Below are 12,742 nucleotides of genomic sequence, written 5' to 3'. Positions count from 1 at the left end.
TGGTGGATAAGTTCAAATCCACCAGAAAGTTTTACAGCTTTGTGTTTTATTGCTTTGTGTTTTGATTTCTATTTTATTCTCATTCCGCACTTCTTGCAAAATCAAACATAGTTATATATTAAGTAAGAACATTCTTAAAATTAGAAAAAGTAGCAAGAATTATATTCAGCCCCCCTTCTGTAATTCTTGTTACATTGTTTGGGATTAACATAATCATTTATCTATATATATATATTCACACATACACGCTCCCCCTGAAACTCAATCCTAGATTCACCACTGGGTAACACCTAATGTTTAATCGGAATGATTAATCGGTAGTATTAATATATTATTATTATATATTATATAATTTTTGTAGAGGGTATAGAGTAATACAAGATCAATGACAAAATATCGAAAAGATCGTTCGAGTCACGTATAACTTTTGGCCCACAAGGCGCCTCCAGAAGCTGCATCGAGTATGGGTCGAGATTGGACCCCCAAACCATTGTAGAAACCAGTGATAACCATCCAATCAGGCATCCCATGATGTGGAAACTTTCTCAACATCTCCTTGTAATTCTCCCAAGCTTCGCACATAGATTCTCCTGGTTGCTGCGCAAACTGAGTAAGAGCACTCCTCATTGCTGCAGTTTTGGCCATTGGATAGAACTTCACCAGAAACTTTTGCGCAAGATCTTTCCAAGTAGTTATGGACCCAGCTGGTAAAGAATGTAACCAGTCCTTAGCTTTGTCCCTCAGAGAGAATGGGAAAAGCCTCAGCTTGATAGCCTCATCAGTGACACCATTATATTTAAAAGTACTACAGATCTCGACAAAATTCTTGATATACATGTTGGGATCTTCAGTCACAGCCCCTCCGAAAGAAACAGAATTCTGCACCATCTGAATAGTGTCCGACTTGATTTCAAAAGTATTGGCCTGAATAGCCGAATAAATGATGCTGGACTGAATGTCATCAATTTTAGGCCGAGAAAAGTCCATAAGAGCTGGATCAGCTTGAGCTAGACGATCACCCATTATTTCAGGTTCTTTCTTTTCACTATATTTATCTGAATCTTCAAAAAATATCTTTTCTGGAGAGTCAAGAGCTTTATCTGTTTCCTCAGCTTTATCCAAATTTCTCTTGCGAGTGCGAGAATGTGTTTGCATAAACGCTCGCTAGAGTACCTGAAACACAACCGGAAGCAGTAAGTAACAAGTCTTAATCAATGAATCATAATGACCACTGATGGAAAATACATAAACTAAACAAATTAACACCGAGTCCCCGGCAGCGGCAGCAAAAACTTGTTAGGCACAAAGCATGCGCTAAATAAATCACGCAAGTATACGCGTTCGCAAGTAATATAGAATGATTTCTAGTTCGTTCCCACATAGACTCTGATTAATTATATTTAATTAACACTTACTCACCAATATATGATTATTCTTCAATGCCAAAACAATAACAATTAAGGTTGGAAAACTAATAATTACTACGAGAATTAAACACTTGAATTAACAATATTAAACACACATGAGATCCTAACTTTATTACTACTTCATTCAATTGTTATTGTTATTAACCTTAGCATGTAATGGTGATGATATTAATCGAACAACATGAAACTGATAAACGCCAACTTTCGTTGTACGAATACCATTCTACCAAGCATCCACAATTAAGATAGAAGTTGAATAGGCATCAATCATGTTGAGACCCTATACGTCTACAGAATTTGACAACATAATGATTTAAGCGCAAGTTATTCATGATGATTACACAGGGAAAGTAAAATGGTTAGAGTTTCCCACTAATCATGCATACAATACATGAACCTATGCTAGCATGGCAAGTTCTAAATCTCAAGATTTACTATCACTTCACAAGAGATTAACAGGCTATCTTACATGTTCACGACGCATATAAGACGAATAAGCACAACCTATACTAGATATCATACAATCACCACATACCAAGGTATTAAACAATTAACTAAAGAATTCCATAGTAAATCCGTTAGGATCCCATGATCACGATTAGCCCATAATTGAACTCATCGTCACCATGGGTTCATATGAAAGCATGATAATAACACAACGATATAAGGCTAATAAAAATACTTAATAAATAATGAAGTACGTCATAAGAGTATTAAGGTTCAAAGAATAAATAAAACTAGCATCCACTGTTACAACGAATTAAAATAATCACAAGATAAACGCATACTTCCTCTTCTTCGTTGTTGTGTGCTAAAACGGTCTTCTCAATCTTCTTGCCCTTGCTCTTGATGATCTTCCTCTAAGAAAATGTCTTCCCATAAGGTTTATATAATAACCCAAGAGAACCAGCACCAACAAAAGCCCAATTGTACTAGAATTAATAAAATTATGATTCTAAATTTCCGCCCGCAGGCGGTCGCCTGCTGCCTCCACGCGGCCGCCTGCTAGCACGCGATCGCCTGCTCCTGGCGCGCGGCCGCATGCTACCCTTCTGGAAAATACTTTATTTTGCTTCTTGTTTTGCTGATTTCTTCGCTTATTACCCCTAGACTGATTCCAAGCACTTCCTTAACCTTTATTTGATGAAAACCACCAATCTAAGCAAGTTATACCCTGAAATGCAAAAATACTAGAAAACGCGTCAAATACACAAAATACTTGAGTTCAAGACACCAATTCAAGCCGATATGAGATGCTCTAAGTTGTATAAAATGCCACTTATCACACCCCCAAACTTGAATCGATGCTTGTCCTCGAGCATCACAGACTCAAACTCAGAATAAAACATGCATGAATGCAACTTATATGAATGTAGCAATCCCCTCGCGATGATTAAACCAACCAACACATGATATATCAACAAATGCAATTAGGCGACTAAAGATCAGTCAAATCACGCAAGCCAACATACAACTAGAAACGTGGTGTGTGCTAATGCTTAACAGATATGCTTCGAAACTAGATCAATCACCATAACTTAATTATCCTCAAGGCAATCACAAGCTTATACGAAGAATATATTCTAGACACAAAATGACTTATAACACTTCAAGACTATTGGAGTTTATTACGGAATCATGCTTTTATTCAACACATAAAACAATTGCTTATTTGATCGTGCAATGAGTGAGGTCCACAAAAGACTTATGCAATGGTACCCATTTAGCGAGCGTTAGGTTAGCGGATCCCAGACTATAAAAGCCTTGGGTCACTAGGCACAAAGTCCCCTAAGAAACTTAATAACTCGAATCCAAAGAGCCCACTCGTGATCAATTGTGCATTAAACCGTATTTTTTTTCTTTTTTTTTCTCTTTTTTCTTTTTTTTTTCAATTTCTGAGCAAGCGCGTTTCGCTCCATCTTGCTCAACCCTAGACTACTCGTATACAATATGAGCCGACTACTAGCCATTTGACGCCTAGCCATAACTAGCAATGAGTTCCAATTTTTTCCAATTTTTATCTTTTCATGTCTTTTATCATTAAGAGTCTATCATGCATTTTAAGCATAAACAATAGATTAACCTCAAAAACCATCAAACCATAACAACAATCTAGTCCTTAAGCATACTCTAAGACTTAGTGAAATTACAAGTGTTTCTAGCATGCATATCAACCTAACATGATTCAATATCACTCTAACGTCATCACTACATTCACATCAATATCACATATTTATTGGTAAAGCAACACAAAGGGATCATGGTATATGCATGAGCTATATGACATGATAAATAAAGCTATAAATCCTTAAAAAAAATTATATGGCAAAAATATGCAACTATATGAACTAAACTAACATGAAAATGCAACTACATGACACACACACAAATACGTTCCTTAACTACCACCCTCAAACTTAAAATCTTCACTGTCCCCGGTTAAGGTAATAGAAAGGAACACAGGGTATACCTACTCAGACGAGTCATCATCGTCACCCTCAGAGGGTGGAGCGTCAGGAGGTGGATAAGCAGAATCCTCACAAAAAATGGGCCACTGGATGTTAGCTCCAAGGCCTCTAAATACAGTCCCAAGTGCCTGGGTGAGCTCCTCCGTAAACCTACTCTGCAACTCATACATCGCATCCATGCTCCTTGAAAGCCTCCTGTACTGGACATCATCCAATCCCGAACCATCTCCTCCCTGAGCTCTCGAAGAGCCTGCCTCTCCCTGAGCCTGACTGGGCCTAGCCATGGTAGCACCAGCTGCTGGAACTCCTCCTGGAAGGTGATACCCTAAACCATGTGACTCGGGCTCTCCACCCGTCCACTCCTGCATCGCATTCAAAGTCGATGAATCAATAGGAGCGGCTGACATCTGCAACTGCTCATAAGAAGGCCACTAGACTCCAACTTCCTTGCAAAACTTCATGATAATAGAGGTATACGGGATAGAGTATTACGATATCCCCCTAAAAAACTTCAAAATCCCTTGGTAGATGTACTCACCAAGGTCCACATAATATTCATCATTCAGAATACCCCATAACAACCTCTCCCTCTCCACTGTAACCTCATCTGCATGTAATAAGTGGCATTTTATACCACTTCGAACATCTTGAAATGGCTTAAATTGGTGCCTTGAAATCAAGTATTTTGTGTATTTGATGCGTTTTTCTAGTGTTTATGCATTTCAGGGTATTAGTTGCATTTCGGAGGAGTAATCATCAAGAATAAGCCTTGGCATGTGTTCACCATTGCGAGAGGAAAGAAAGGGGCAGATTACACGAAAAAACGGAGCAAACTCAGGATTTTTCTAGTAGGGTCCTGAGCGCCCTCTCAGCTATGCTGAGCGGCCGCGCAGAAAGCTGAGCACCCGCTCAGCTATGCAGAGCGGCCGCGCAGGGTTGGGAAAAAAGATAAATTATTTTAGGACTTCTACTTCTGTTTGGCTTCCACTTCTATGTAATCTTAGTTTTATGGGACTATTATATAAGTAGATTTAGAGATGTTTCACGGGGAGGATGATGGTATTAAGCAAGGAGCGAAGGATATAAGGAAGAAGACCGTTTTAGCACACAGCAACGAAGAGGAAGCATATTTTCTTGTGATTCTTATTTCATTGTAACGTTGGATGCTAGTTTTCTTACTTTGAACTTAATTACTCTTGTGACGTACTCTGATTTAATATAATTAGTTTAGTTATTATTTTCTTGTGTTTGTTTATCATGTTTTCATATGAACCCATGATGACGATAAGTGCTATTATGGGCTAATCGTGATCATGGGGTCGCAACGGATTTACTATGGAATTCTTTAGTTAATTGTTTAATACTTTAGTGTGTGATGACTGTATGATATCTAGTATTGGTTGTGCGTATTCGTCTTATGTGCGTCGCGAACATATAAGATAGGGTGTTAATCTCTTATGAAGCGATGGTGGATCTTGAGGTTTAGAACTTGCCATGCTAGCATAGGTTCATGTATGATGTTACATGATTAGTGGGTAACTCTAACAGTTTTATTCACCATGTGTAATCAAAAGGAATAACTTGTGCTTAAAATCATTGTGTTGTCAATTTCTGTAGACATATAGGAACTCAACATAATTGATGCCTATTCAACTTCTATCTTAGTTGTGGATGCTTGGTAGAATGGTATGAGTACAATGAAAGTTGGCTTTTATCAGTTTCGTGTTATTCAATTAATATCATCACTGTCACATGCTAAGGTAATAACAATAACTATTGAAGGAAGTAATAATGAAGTTGTGATCTCATGAGTGTTTTAATATTGTTAATTGAAGTGTTATTTAAGTGATAAACAAAGTAATTAATTGTAGTTAATATTTAGTCAACAATTCTAACTGTTAGTGTTTTAACATTGAGAAGTAATCATACGTTGGTACGTGAGTTTAATTAAACAATAATTAGTCTGAGTCTCTGTGGGAATGAACTAGAAAGTATTCTATATTACTTGCGAACGCGTATACTTGCGTGAATATTATCGCGTATTTCTACCCTAACAAGTTTTTGGTGCCGCTGCCGGGGACTTGGCGTATTTGTTTAGTTTATGTACTTACCTTCATTGGTCATTAGGACTCAGTGATTAGGACGTAATTGTTACTTATTGTTTCTGGTTGTGTTTCAGGTACTTAAGCGAGTGTTTATGCAAACTCGTTCTCATACTCGCAAGAGGAATTTAGATACAGCTGAGGAGACAGACGAAGTTCTTGATATTCTGGAGAAGATAGATTTTGAAGATTCGGATTCAGGAACTGAGCAGAAAGAACCAGTAATCATGGGTGATCGTATTGTTTAGGCTGATCCAGCTCTTATGAACTTTTCTCGGCCTAAAATTGATGACATTCAGTCAAGCATTCTTCATCCGGCTATTCAAGCTAACACCTTTGAAATCAAGCCGGGCACTATTCAGATGGTGCAGAATTCTGTTTCTTTTGGAGGAGTTGCGACTGAAGACCCCAACATGCACATAAGGAATTTTGTCGAGATCTGCAGCACTTTCAAGTATAATGGCGTGACTGATGAGGCTATCAAGCTGAGGATTTTCCCATTCTCACTGAGGGACAAAGCTAAGGACTGGTTACATTCTGAACCAGCTGGGTCCATCACTACGTGGCAAGATCTTGCGCAGAAGTTTCTGGTGAAGTTTTATCTGATGGAAAAGACTGCTGCTATGAGGAGTGCTCTTACTCAGTTTGCGCAGCAACCAACAGAATCTATGTGCGAAGCTTGGGAACGCTACAAGGAAATGTTGAGAAAGTGTCCACATCATGGAATGCCCAATTGGATGGTGATCAATGGTTTCTATAATGGTTTGGGGGCCCAATCTCGGCCCATGCTCGATGCAGCAGCTGGAGGCGCCTTATGGGCCAAAAGCTATACTGAGGCTTATAATCTTATCGAGACTATGGCTGCAAATGAGCATCAAAACCCAACTCAGAGGATGATGCCTGGGAAGGTAGCAGGTATTCTGGAAGTCGATGCAGCCACCGGTATTGCAGCGCAGCTCCAGGCGCTGTCAATGAAGGTTAATTTTCTAGCTACATATGGAGTTAATCAAATAGCTATGGTTTGTGAGCTTTGTGCAGGTTCTCATGCTACGGATCAGTGTTCTCTTGTCAATGAATCTGTTCAATATATGAATAATTATCAGCGACAACAGCAGCCTGTGCCAGCTACTTATCATCCTAACAACAGAAATCATTGAAATTTCAGCCGGGGTAATAATCAGAATGCTATTCAGCCACCATATCAGCAAGGTGTGAGTAAATAGTTTAATCCACCTGGATTCCAGCAACCACAGCAGTATGCTCAAAGGCAATCATATCCTCAACAGGGAAGTGCAGCTGCACCTACTAGTGCTGATTTTGATGAACTTAAGCTGTTATGCAAGAGTCAGGCGGTTGCTATCAAGACCTTGGAAAATCAAATCGGTCAAATAGCCAATGCAGTGCTAAATCGTCAACCTAGCACACTTCCCAGTGACACGGAAGTACCAGGCAGAAAGGAAGCTAAAGAGCAAGTCAAGGCTATTACCTTAAGGTCTGAGAAAGTTGCTGATGCTGAAAAGGCAAAAGAAGGAGAAGCTGAAGTTAGAGATGAAGAAGCTAAGCAAAAGGAGAAAGCGGCGGAACTAAGGAAGACTACTGTTGAACACACTCTGCCTGAGGGTAATACACGGGAGAAACAGCTCTATCCTCCACCACCTTTCCCTAAGAGATTACAGCAACAAAAGCTGGATAAACAGTTCGGTAAGTTTCTGGAGGTGTTCAAGAAACTCTACATCAATATACCTTTCGCTGAGGCTTTGGAGCAAATGCCTAGTTATGCGAAGTTTATGAAAAGTATTCTTTAAAGGAAGGTGAAACTGGATGACCTTGAGACCGTTGCTCTCACGGAAGAATGCAGCGCTGTTCTGCAGCAAAAGTTACCCCCAAAGCTTAAAGATCCAGGTAGCTTCACCATTCCTTGCACCATTGGCAAGTTGACTTTTGACAAGTGCCTTTGTGATTTGGGAGAAAGCATCAATATGATGCCGTTGTCGATCTTTAAAAAGTTGAATTTGCCTGATCCAAAACCCACATACATGTCTCTACAATTGGCTGATCGTTCTATTACTTACCCAAGGGGCATAGCGGAGAATGTGCTAGTCAAGGTGGATAAGCTCTTCTTTCCTGCAGATTTTGTTATTTTGGATTTTGAGGAAGATAAGAAGATTCCCATAATCTTGGGAAGACCTTTCTTGGCTACTGGCCGTACCTTGATAGATGTGCAGAAAGGTGAACTTACTATGCGGGTACAAGATCAGGATGTGACCTTCAACGTGTTCAAGGCAATGAAATTCCCTACAGAAGAGGAGGAGTGCTTAAAAGTAGATGTGATTGATTCTGCGGTTACTTCAGAACTCGATCGCATGCTAATGTCTGATGCATTGGAAAAGGCCTTAGTGGGGGATTTTGACAGTGATAATGAAGATGGCAACGAACAATTACAATATCTGAATGCTTCCCCCTGGAAGCGAAAGCTGGACATGCCGTTTGAATCTCTTGGTACTTCTGACCTAAAGAATGCTGAAGGAAAGCTCAAACCATCAATAGAGGAAGCACCTACCTTGGAGCTCAAGCCATTACCAGAATACTTGAGGTATGCTTTTTTGGGTGATGCATCTACTTTACCTGTTATTATTGCATCTGACCTTTCAGGTAGTGAGGAAGACAAGCTCTTAAGGATTTTGAGAGAATTCAAATCAGCTATTGGATGGACCATAACAGACATCAAAGGGATCAGTCCTTTATATTGTATGCATAAGATTCTGCTAGAGGAAGGTAGTAAGCCGACTGTTGAACAGCAGCGCAGACTTAATCCTATCATGAAGGAGGTGGTGAAGAAAGAAATTCTGAAATGGCTAGATGCAGGAATCATTTATCCTATTTCTGACAGTTCTTGGGTGAGCCCCGTACAATGTGTGCCTAAGAAAGGAGGTATTACTGTGGTAGAAAATGAGAAGAACGAGCTCATCCCCACTCGAACAGTAACAGGATGGAGAGTATGCATGGATTATCGAAAGTTGAACAAAGCCACGAGGAAGGATCACTTCCCTCTTCCATTCATTGATCAGATGCTTGACAGGTTGGCTGGGCATGAGTATTATTGTCTTCTGGATGGCTATTCAGGGTATAATTAGATTTGTATTGCACCAGAGGATCAGGAAAAGACTACCTTCACTTGTCCATTTGGCACGTTTGCTTTTCGCAGAGTTTCGTTTGGGTTATGTGGTGCCCCGACCACTTTTCAGAGATGTATGATGGCTATATTCTCCGACATGATTGGAAATAATGTCGAGGTGTTCATGGACGACTTCTCCGTCTTTGGACATTCGTATGATGAATGTTTGAATAATCTTCGTGTCGTACTCAAAAGGTGCGTGGAAACTAATTTGGTGCTCAATTGGGAGAAATGTCATTTTATGGTGCGTGAAAGCATTATTCTTGGGCATAAGGTCTCTAGCAAGGGTCTTGAGGTGGATAAGGCCAAGGTGGGAGTCATTGAAAATCTTCCACCACCTATTTCTGTGAAAGGAATCCGTAGTTTTCTTGGTCATGCGGGTTTTTATCGGCGGTTCATCAAGGACTTTTCGAAGATATCTAAGCCATTGTGTAATTTGCTTGAGAAAGATATGCCTTTCAAATTTGATGATGAATGTTTGGCGACATTCGAGACTCTCAAGAAGAGTTTGATCACTGCACCAGTTATTACAGCACCAGATTGGACAGAGCCGTTTGAGATGATGTGTGATGCAAGTGATTATGGGCCTGTTTGGCAACTTACTTATAAGCCACTTATGGCTTATAAGCCCGTAACAACTTATCGACGAGTGTTTGTCGACCCAACTTATAAGCTGAATTTACAACTTATAAGCTGATAAGTTGAAAGTTGGCAGTGACGTACTTTTTTCCAACTTATTTTCATTTTTTCACTTTTTTCTAAAGTTTTGATTTTAAAATATAAATTTTTAAATATTTTCTAATTTAAGATTCATGAACTAAGATAATTGTAGTTAATAATTATTTGTTTTAATTTATTTAAGTAAAAAAACTTCTGACTTATAAGTAAATTTATCCAAACACTTATAGAACTTATAAGTATTTATCAAGTTATCACTTATTTCGCACTTAATCATTTTAAGTCATAAGTTACTTATTTTAAGATTTCCCAAACGGGCACTATGCGGTAGGTGCAGTTCTGGGGCAGCGCAAGAATAATATCTTTCATGTGGTCTACTATGCGAGTAAGACCTTAAATGGGGCCCAAATGAACTACACCACTACGGAGAAGGAGCTCTTGGCTATAGTCTTTGGTTTCGAGAAATTTTGATCTTATCTGCTTGGGACAAAAGTGACAGTATTCACTGATCATGCGGCCATTCGCTATTTGGTTTCCAAGAAGGATTCGAAGCCGAGACTCATTCGTTGGGTGCTCTTACTTCAGGAATTTGAGTTAGAGATCAAGGATCGAAAAGGTACTGAGAATCAAGTACCTGACCATCTCTCTAGGTTGGAGAATCCCGAGTCTACTTCACAAGATAAGACATTGATCAATGAATCTTTTCCGGATGAGCAGTTGTTCGCAGTTCAGGAGGAAGAGCCATGGTTTGCAAATATTGTAAACTATCTTGTTAGCAATATAATGCCTCATAATTTGACCTCAGTTCAAAAGAAGGAGTTTCTGCATGAGGTGAAGTGGTATATATGGGATGGACCATATTTGTTTAGACAGGGAGCTGACCAAATCATCAGGAGATGTATCCCGTTCTGTGAGACGGAGGGGATATTACGAGACTGCCACTCCACAGTTTATGGTGGACACTATGGTGGTGAGAAGACGACAGCTCATATTCTGCAAGCAGGTTTTTTCTGGCCTACTTTGTTTAAGGATGCTCATCAGTTTGTTTTAAGGTGTGATCGTTGCCAAAGAATGGGAAATTTGACGAGAAATGATGAGATGCCGTTAAACATGATGCTTGAAGTCGAGGTCCTTGATGTTTGGGGAATCGATTTCATGGGGCCTTTTGTCTCATCCTGCAATAATCAGTACATCTTGCTGGCAGTCGATTATGTCTCAAAATGGGTAGAAGTCAAAGCTCTACCGAGAAATGATACAAAGGCAGTGCTGAATTTTCTTCATAAGCAGATTTTCACAAGGTTTGGAACACCTCGGGTAATCATAAGTGATGAATGGTCGCATTTCTACAACCGTAAGTTCACTTCTATGATGCAGCGTTATAATGTGAATCATCGAGTTGCTACTGCCTATCATCCGCAAACAAATGGTCAAGCAGAAGTGTCTAACAGAGAGATCAAGCGCATTCTAGAGAAGGTTATTTGTCCGTCAAGGAAGGATTGGTCTTTAAAGCTCGATGAAGCTGTTTGGGCTTACAGAACAACATACAAAACTCCACTTGGTATGTCCCCGTTTCAGTTGGTGTACGGTAAGGGATGTCATTTACCTGCGGAGCTTGAGCATAAGGCCTACTGGGCATTGAAAAAGTTGAACCTGGATTTAGATGCAGTCGGTAAGAAGAGAATGCTTCAGCTTAATGAACTTAATGAATTCCGACTTCAAGCGTACAAAAATAACAAAATGTACAAGGAAAAGGTGAAGAGGTGGCATGATAGGAAGCTACATCCTAAGTTATTCGTGCCGAGGCAACAAATTCTCTTATTCAACTCTCGTCTCCGACTTTTTCCTGGGAAGTTGAAATCAAGGTGGTCTAGACCTTTTATTGTCAAAACTGTGTTTCCACATGGAGCGGTGAAATTTTTTGAGAATGATCCGGACCAAGCATTCAAGGTTAATGGTCATCGGTTGAAGCACTACTATGGGGACATGGCAAACCGAGAAGTGGTTAGTGCCATTTTATTGACTACTTGAGAAAGGTACGCAACGTCAAGCTAATGACGAAAAAGAAGCGCTGCGTGGGAGGCAACCCATGATTTGTTGTTACAGGAACCCTTAGAAGTTAATAACCTATCCAAAAACACAAAAAAATCAGAAAAACGGGACTGAATTTTTTTTCCAGTGACCCCCTGAGCGCCCGCTCAGCTCTGCTGAGCGACCGCTCAGCTCTGCTAAGCGACTGCTCAGGGGTCAACTGCCAGAAATTTTTTTTAAGTTCAGAAAAAAATAAAAAAAAATCAGAAAAATAAAAAAACCAATTTTAGCCCATAAACCCACGATTTTTTCCTAATACCCCATCATTTTATCCCTCAACCCCACTCCTAATCTAGTTTTAACCTAATTCACATCCTATATATACATACACCTATCCTACATATCCCCCACAAACTTTCTACACTCAAACTCTCTCCCAAACACAAATACTCAGTTCTTAAACACTTTTATTCAAGATTCAATGGCACCCAAGAGAGCACGAACTATTGATAGTAGCAGCATAGTCCCTACTGCTGATTCATCAAGGGGTACTGCTGCGAGGCCTCGGTTGAATGACAGAGCTGCGGAGGAGGAGTACACTAGGCTTTTGGGGAAGCCGATTCTGAAAGAGAGAGGGTTTTTACCATCGGGGAGGGATGGTGAGTTGCTACCTATGATTGCGGAGAAGGGGTGGATAGCTTTTTCTGAGTCGCCCGAAGCAATGCCGATGAGCGTGGTTCGCGAGTTCTATGAGAATGCGAAGGCCGAGAAGAATGGGTTTTCTGTGGTCCGAGGGCTGACGGTTGATTATCACCCAGCGGCGATTCACCGTGTGATTGGGCAGCGAGAGAGGAAGCCCGAGGA

At 40.0% G+C, this 12,742-nt stretch overlaps 2 non-coding genes across 2 annotated transcripts; one reads left to right on the top strand and one right to left on the bottom strand.

Moving 5' to 3' along the window:
* Positions 1-523: 523 nt before the first annotated feature.
* Positions 524-631, top strand: LOC141688185 (small nucleolar RNA R71). The gene has a single exon (XR_012561645.1). It is a non-coding gene; the product is annotated as a small nucleolar RNA R71 (small nucleolar RNA).
* A 5,986-nt stretch (positions 632-6,617) lies between these two features.
* On the bottom strand, positions 6,618-6,724 carry LOC141688068 (small nucleolar RNA R71). Its single transcript, XR_012561536.1, has one exon. It is a non-coding gene; the product is annotated as a small nucleolar RNA R71 (small nucleolar RNA).
* Between the last annotated feature and the right edge of the window lie 6,018 nt (positions 6,725-12,742).

This window comes from Apium graveolens, chromosome 9 (assembly GCF_009905375.1).
Source record: "Apium graveolens cultivar Ventura chromosome 9, ASM990537v1, whole genome shotgun sequence".
NCBI lineage: Eukaryota > Viridiplantae > Streptophyta > Magnoliopsida > Apiales > Apiaceae > Apium > Apium graveolens.
The sequence above is the reverse complement of the archived record's forward strand: the minus strand, read 5'-3'. Positions and strand labels throughout refer to the sequence as shown.